We start from the raw sequence: 8879 nt of genomic DNA on the forward strand, positions 1-8879 counted from the left end.
GAACACATATAACAGAGAAGAAGAATCAATACACATGAAACATAGAACAATACTCTAGGGAAAGTCTCAGCTAAAAACCCCGCTCTCTGTATTATCATATAAGTGGAAATATATCAGAATTACACACAACTTTAGCTCTCACAGCTATCCAGCTCTCAGTTCAATCCCTCTCACTGCTCATAGATAGACTAGACAACTCATATGCCTTCTCCTCCGCCCTCCAAGCCTCCTATTTCCTTGCATTGTTTTCCCTGGGTGTTCCAGCTGTAACCTTGTGTGACACTAATCTCACACACTGTTCCAACACACTGTAAAACTATACAAATTTCAAGGAAAATGAATTTCTTCTGCATGCAAGAGATTGTCTTATAGGAAAATTCTTGCAACTGATAGTACACTGTCTCTACCTTTAATCTCAACTGGGTATTTGTCTGAACTAACATGCATGATTTATTTATGATAGAATATTCAGTTATCTAGAGTACACTAGTTTCATGTATGCATGCATTAACTGACTGAACTCACAATTAGTTCCTCAAACTATTTGGAACTAATTTAACTGGACTTAACTCAGTTAACTGAGCTAACTAATTACAACTCAAATACAACTCATCCTTATCTCTTTAATTAAGGGATTACTTCTTCAATCAAAGGGATAATTGTTGCATGACTTCAAAAAAACTTCTAGCTTGAATTTCTCCAACTAATTAACTCAATATGAATTAATTAATTATTTTTCAAGTAGCTAGTGAGACTAAATTTGAATTTTAATTCAAGGACAAATTAAAATTGGAATATTCTTGTTGCCACATTTCAACACCTAGGAAGTGGACAAACTGGGCATATTTAGAGAAGTTGTCGCTGTTGTTGGATCATGGAATAGAATGTATAATTTCATCTGCTTCTTGGTTGCGTAAATAGTGGATGAGGTGGTGAAAGTGGTTTCTTTATTGTTGCTACTAAATTTGTTATATCTACTGCAAAATGCTGAATGATCTAGTCTTCACCTGCTACAAAACTCGATGGTACAATTCTAGTCATGCGAATGAATGTGTTGTTGTCGAGCATGAAGAGAAGTCATTGGATTACTAGCCATTGATGAATGTCGTTAACCAATGCGAGGCAAACTTACCATTAATGTTACGAGTGCCAAGGTACCTAAGTACATCTTGCAAAGTACGAATAGATGAGCTGATGTCGAGCCACTTACAAGATCCAAAGATCAAGTGACATTGATGTATTCCCATGATTGTCAGCAAGAGAACTTGTCATTGATGCATACAAGCCTCAAGGTACTAATAAGGACTCTAAACACATATTTCATTAAATTTGGAATTAAATAGTGGATCCAAAATTTCAAAATAACCAAAAAGATCAATTTTGTTGATGTCCTTTTAATAAAATATTTCCAATTTTAATGAAATATGTGTTTCTAGCCTTGAACCTAGATAATGTGCTAATGTCAATAGGCCAAGACTTGTTAGAAGGGAGGCCTTAATGAATCCTCCATCATCTAACACGAGTATGAAATGATGATTTTGGAAGGACTATGAATGAAAAATTTTGCAGTGGATCAAGGTTTATTTAATGGAAAGGAAAATGACAAGAGGGTAAACAAGCGAACGAAAAGCAAAATGACAAATTAGCATGTAAGCGAGCTGAATGTCTCTATTAATGGGTTAATGAATGGAAATTATGGAAAATGTGAATGGAAAATGTAAATGGAAAATGTGAAGGAAACATGCGACTCTTTGCAAGGAAAATGGTGATGACGATGCTTAGTGAAAATGCTTGGATAGCTTGTGAGTTTGGAGAGGAAAAATGATGGCATTTATGGATGATAGAAATGGATTCAATTGGTTTATGTTTCTTGAAATTGGTCGTATAAAATCATCCGTGCATAAATTGGCTTCCTTCAATTCTCCAATTGCCCTAGAACCTGAAAATAAACATGGCACTAACATTGCAACAAACGTGAGTGTGTTCAAAGAGAAGTGATCAATTTCTCTAGGTACATACAAAATTTTTTCATAATTGACAGGTTCATGACGTGTTTTTATTTCAAATAGTTAGTCCAATTTCACAATTGTGATAATAAATCCAATTTCTAAAAGAAAACAATTTCCTCAATTTATGTTTGAATCATAGAATTTCATAAAGATAAAGAAATATTATTTGTGGATGCTTAATGATTCCTACAAAAAAATCCTCAATAAAAAAAATTCATCAATCGATCTTGCAGATAAAGTGCCTTCATGGTTATTCTTCTTTCCTGCATCATGCTTGAAAACATAATCATTAGACAAAACCAATAAATTTTGATCATGACTTTTTGATTAAAAATCATTGTTGACAAGTAGATCATTGAGTTAAATACATAGCTGCAGAATTGTGCTTTAGCTGCAAAATTGCATAGTTTCTGTAGCTAAAATCCTGAACAGATAGTTAAGTACACACAGTTATGCATTTTTGTTATGAACAAATAACTAGTCCAATATTCAAATTGATCAATGCCTCTTTCAGAAAAATTAGCAAATAATTTTATTTTTTTCATTTTTAATTTTATTTTTTTGACAGGTGTGTTTGAGTGGACCAACACAAAAGCTTTTTCTCAATTTTCTCCAATCACTAAATGAATTTCACATCAAAAAAAAATTATGACAATTTTCTATGGAAATTTTCTAAAAGAAAATAAATAATAATAATAATAAAACACAATCTAAAAATTAATGAAACATTTACAAAACTGAAGAACAAAAAAAAAATAGATATACATAAAAGAAAAACATAACAAGAAAAATATATCTACAAACTAAAATATATATAGAAGCAAAATTAAAAAAAAAAATTCCTATAACATAAATGTACAATCTAAAACATAACATTATACATTAAACATTAAAACACATTAAAAAAAATGTAACATATAACATAAATATCATATAACATTCTTAAAAAAAATAAATTAAAAAAATACAATGTAACAAAAAAATACAACACAACAACGTAATCAAAAGAAAACGAAATTGCCATGAAAACCATTTTATCGAAGTCATAGTGGAAAATTTTCACTCTCGGGTTAAAACTAACGTGGAAGTGATTGGCATAAAGTGTGATAGGGCCAATGGCTCTCGAAATCTCTAGACTTTATCCTTCCTGGGATGCAACCGATTGTTGTTCCAAATGGCAGTTGAGCAACTGCAACATGTCTCCCAAGAGATACCATTGCCATTGTTGAGCCAGCCTTGTATGTAGTCAATTTGTGCTTAGAATTCAGCATCAACTTCTTAATATTTCCAGCCACCACCGTTGCATGCCTCTCAGCAAGGAAGCCTTGCTTGATTTCCTTAACATCCACAATATCTCCGACTACAAAGATGTTAGTTTTCCCTCTTAATCGCAAGCAATCATGAACTTGCAGGCGCCCATCCTTATCAACAGAGTCTTTGAAAATGGATTCCTGAAGCCAAGAGGAGGCAACAGGGTTTCCCACACACACGAAATGACAATCTGCAGAGATAGTCATTCCACTTGATGTGGTATATGTGTTGTTTGATTCCTAGAGGATTTCCAACTCAATGCGTTCATTCAGGTGCACCTCAATCTTTTTGGAAACTAACCAATCCAAAGCTTTCTATGAAGCCTTTTCTCCAAGAAAGTTTATAAGTTTGTGACCTTCATGTATGATAATTACCTTCTTATCAGGGAAATCTACTTTGATTTCTACAACTAACTCAACAATATCAATCCTCGCTATACTTGACAACAAAACCATGATGTGTATCAAGATTTGAGCCACCAACATCTAATTATCTCCATGGCAGATCTACCTCCTGTAGATCAGGGAGATCGAATCAGGGCCACAACTGCCTCTTTTCATTAATTGCAAACTGTTTTTCTCACGCAATTTGCCAAGTAAGGCTTTAGAGAATCCTGAATATCTCCCAATATGTTACGAATTTGAGAAAATCGCTCCTGGGTTTTATAACTAACCCCATTTTGAGAAAAACCCACATTATATTTTTTTGAAATGCATTTTCATTTAGCCATAAATTGCATTTTAAAATTGATGTTTTTAAGCTGCTATGCATTTCTGGGAAATGCTCAAGTAACAGCCAGGTCTTGAAATTAAATAATGGCTATTGCTTCTATTAGCCTCCTATACCAATAGGTTTCATATATCATGATTGGCAGGGGAAATTCCAAATATGTCCTGCTTTGATGATGCAAAGGTCCCATATTTGTGTGTAAAAACACATCTGTAAACAATTTTGTCTATGTCCTACTTGTTGATGGGTGATCCAACAGTGTAATCTGGATCATGCCATGTTTAAATTGATGTTGTAGAATAGAGAAAGAGAATCTGTCCAAACAGTTTAAGCTTGGCAGATCAGTAGTTAGGTAGAGAACAAAGGCGCCCAACTGCTTAATCTGGACCCTTGGAAGTGATAAGGGTAGTTTTAGATAGCAAATCATTTGAAAAGAAAAAGAAAAGATCAATTGAGGGTTTGTTAGTCTAAGTGCACCCTCCCTGAAGTAACAAAAATTCTAGGTACTAAGATGGGTAGGTAGACAGGGGTTGCCGAAGCCTGATTTTCTTCATGAGTTAGCTTGATAAAGAAAGTTTATATTGGCAAGAACAGAACTGTTTATTCAGCATTTTGATAACAAAATATGGAAGCATGTCTAATTTCCCCTTTTCCCCACAAAACCTCTTTCTAACATCCCTCCATGGACCATTGGGTTCTTCCCAACAAAGTCCTGCTATCACTTTCTCTTTTGAGAAACATCAAGTCAAAGAGTTGGTTTCCATCACACAAGAAAGCCACATTTCCTGTGTAAAATCATTTCCCACTCTCATCTGCTTCCAAACCTAAGTTTACTCCTTAAACTTAGCTCCCAGTTCCTCTTTCACATCCCAAATTCATATTAACTTCTAAACTTACTATATAGCTCCCTAAGTTTTCCCCTTCCCTTATTATTATAGCATTTTATGTAAAAATCCCAAAAATATGTACATATCCTCCCCTTGGGTAGTTTAGCCATATATCCCAAAGTTTGGAAGTGTGATGAAGTCGGAGTCCCATGTAAATATCTGTTCATACTATAATCGGGAATTAAATTAACACCTGGTTGATTTAATAACCCTTACCCACCTTATAAACTGTAATGTCATGTTTTCCCTATTTATTATGTAAATTTTCGCAAAACCCACAATTATCATTTATCCAAAGTTTTTATGTCTCGGCGCGTTTTACCGAAAAAAGAAAAATAATTAAATATTGGCCGGGTCCCGCCGTAATCGCACTGGCTGTTTCGTCTCCCGTCTACCGTCGGATCTGGGCCCTCCCATCCGACGGTCATCGGGCATTTCGGAACCCCTCCTCCGTCCGACCGTTAGCGCCCGAAATTGTCAGACTGCTGACGTATTGCCAGGGACGCGTGTCCATTTCTTATTGAATCGGGCGACCTCTGACAGATACCGGACCCGTACCACAAGCGGTCCGATAAAACCGCTTACCACTGTTTCTTTTCCGCCCATGTCACCGTTGCGTCATAATTACGTCAGCAGTCGTGTCAACTCCCATTTCGCTGTCTATCCGACATGGCCGCCGCGTCATCCCTCCACGTCAGCCCAGTCACGCATCGCCACGTCACCTGCCGTACCCGGACCTAACCAGTGACGTCATGCTGACGTCATTTATTAAAAAGGCACCAAAAATCTCATTTTTTCCATATTTTGCGCAAAATCACGATTTTTCTCACTTTTTCATTTGACGAGCGCTTTACCACCTGCATGCTGTTTTCACGTTGTTGTCCGCCAACTCCAGAATTGAACTCCTGAGCTGCTGCCACTGCGGATTCACCACTGTCCACACCCCAGGCCTCATAATTATCAGGTATTTACCATTTCCTCTGCGCAACCTGGTTTTCGAGTTTCCCTGTATTAAGAAATTCTAAGCAAACAGTCAAATTCCCTGTATTCTCAGACCCTGTAATTGCCAAATTAAACTAGAGCAAACCTGAAAGGGGGTCCCGGGTCCCATTCTACTCCATCCTCACAATTCTTGCTCCATTTCCAACTCAAATCCATTAGCAAACACATTCCACTTCGCAAGGCAGCCCACTGGATTACAATTCACCCCTTCCACCTCTTTCAGCGGCATTTTCACTCTGTTAACCCAATTCACCTTCATTCTCATCTCTGCCAGTTATTTCATCGACCATAATTTACTGTTCAGTGCCAGCTTTGCTAAAACCAAAGCACAATTCAACTCCAAGTGACAACTAAGCAATGGAGACCCCTGTGGCATTGAATATTGCACCCCTGAATGCCCCACATAAGAACCTAGAATGGTTGGCCCTTGCTGACAGGGATTATCAAATGAAGGAAACGGTTGAAATAAGCAACAAATATCACATAGAAACCGTTTGTGAGCTAAAGAGGAAACACAGAAGCGGTACTGATGACATGGGTATCTGGGAGTCCAACTTGCCCATCTATTATCTTCCACAAGTGAATGTATTCCCAGACTTCATCCATCAGTGTTGTGAACACTATGAACCCACTCAAAGAGCAGTTTTGGCTCCATCTGGGACTGTTTTATTTCACATCACTCCTCAATCCATAAATGAGATGCTAAGCTTTGAGCCAACTAAGCCTCTGGTGCCCCTTTCTATGAATTTTCTGCTCAACCAAGGTACCAAGCTGCCCAGCTCAGAGGTCACAAGGATTGGCCAATTGTTCATGCAGCCAGATTACCAGCCCCGACAACCTCCTCCTTATCTACATGTCTGGTTCAATGAAACAGGGAGACTGCTAGTAGATATGATATCCTGCATCCTGGGTTACAATACCAGTGAGTATGTGGATGAAACAATCTTGGTAATGCTATCCATGTTCACTCCAGGACAGCCCCCTACTGTCCAGTATGATTATGCCACATTCATTGCTGACAGAATTCATGAGCAATTCATGAATCTGGAGAGAGAGAGAGTATTTAAATATACCTCATACATATATCATTTGATATTATACAATCAGCTTGACAGTTTCCCTATTTTCTTAAAAAAGCTGGATGCAAAAGGAAACAAGAGGTCAATGATATTCTGGACACCAGTCTGTCACCATATCTTTTACTCTCCATACAACTACTGTGAGTTCATTGATCTGTTCATCCATATAGCCTTGTCCCTGCTGCAGAGTTCTCCTCCTCCTAGACTCACCGATGAAATGCAGAAGATCCTCCAGCTTTCAAAGAACTATAGCATTGGAGATTGGTACTTCTACCAAGACCACACAGTAATTAGAGTATATGGCTGTGAGCTAGCCCCATACAGACTGCCAAGGTACATTCCCATGAGACTTTTTGCCCTAGAGTACTTTCGGCAATTTCGCAATTCAGACATGGTACACTTCCATAGCAAAAATAAGAAAGCACAACTGGAAATTAAGCACCAACTGGGTCCATTCATTTTTAATAAGAGGGAAGAAGCTTGGGGAGAGGCAGACAAGATCCTAAAAAGATTCCAGCTCAAAACAAGCTTCTATTGGGCACCATATGACCCTAATCATTTCATAAGCCTCAGAAGAATCAAGTATAGGCTTGCTACCTATGATCACCTTAGCATTCCACAAATTGAAAAATATGCTAACCAACTAGAGTGGAGAGAAGGCACATTAGTGGAGAATTATTCTGAAGAAGAATTAGCAGAAAGAGCAATTAAGAAATTAGAAAAAGCAGTTGACTTGGAATATTTTGGACAGGTTTGGTCTCCAGCCCCTTGGCATCTTGGAGAAAGTGCCTCATCTTCCACTGTTCCCCAACAGTTTGCTCAAGTAGCTGGCCAAACAGCAACCACAGCTAAAGAAAAGGAAATACAGCAAGAACAACCACTCCCCAATTTGGAGCAACCAGAGGAAATGGCTAAGCAACCTACCTCCACAGACCAGCAAACTCAAGAAAAAATAACTCCAATGCAGGAAGCAACAGTTGAAGCTACAGTTTTACAAACACCAGAAAATGAGGAAAGAATGAAGAAAAGGGATAGACAAGAGGAGACTCCTCCTAACACTTCAACAGATCAGCAAGGTGAGAAAAGGAAAAGACTTAATCCTTTCTCTGAGGAGGAAATGCCTGACAGACCAACTATGGGCATGGGTCCTCCTAGCATAGAAGCATCAGCCAGCTCCTTTCAGCAGGAGCAAGAGAGACAGCAAGGAGGGGAGGTCAGCTCCTCAGGGAAACAATTAAGACCAAAATCAGGCATTAAAAAGCAGTTCACAGACATAAAAGCAAGAAATGAGCCGATTAGATACCAGCTCTATAACCAGCTGCTTAGAATGGCACCAACCAATCAAGAAAGGCTCATGTCAGCCTATGATATTCAAGAAGGAAAGATGATTCTCAGTCATTTTAGACCTACCATACAGAAACCTCAGTCAGCTGCAAACTACATTAGAACTAACTTGGAAGTGTTTGCCAAAGACATCCACCCCATGGACCAGATCGAGCTACACAAGCAAACAGGGGAGATGGTCTATTCTACATTGGCTGATAAAACTCTATTAGCACACAGATTGCAAAATTCTCTACATAACACTACTGCCCAGTTAGAATTAGAGAAGGCTTCATCTCAAGCCAAGGACAACAGAATCAAGTCCTTGGAAGAAATTATTATAGAGCTGGGACATGATCCAAATGACCCTAAGGGTGTGCAGGCATTAATAAAGAGAAAAGATGAAGACATAACAGCTTTGAGAAAGAAAATTAAGCTATCACCTACCCTTCACCCTCAGACTGAAGGTGTTGCCCAGCAAAAGAAAGATGAAGATGTGGTTGCTTTGCTCTTAGCCCTACATAAGAGGCTGATAGAGA

General features: G+C 38.1%; 1 pseudogene; it reads right to left on the reverse strand.

Annotated features, from left to right (window-relative positions):
* Positions 1 to 3085: 3085 nt before the first annotated feature.
* Positions 3086 to 3775, reverse strand: LOC149209983 (uncharacterized; annotated as a pseudogene).
* Positions 3776 to 8879: the final 5104 nt, after the last annotated feature.

Source organism: Pinus tabuliformis, chromosome 1_2 (genome assembly GCF_031772625.1).
Source record: "Pinus tabuliformis cultivar Carrire ecotype Pingquan chromosome 1_2, CPIR1, whole genome shotgun sequence".
NCBI classification, from domain to species: domain Eukaryota; kingdom Viridiplantae; phylum Streptophyta; class Pinopsida; order Pinales; family Pinaceae; genus Pinus; species Pinus tabuliformis.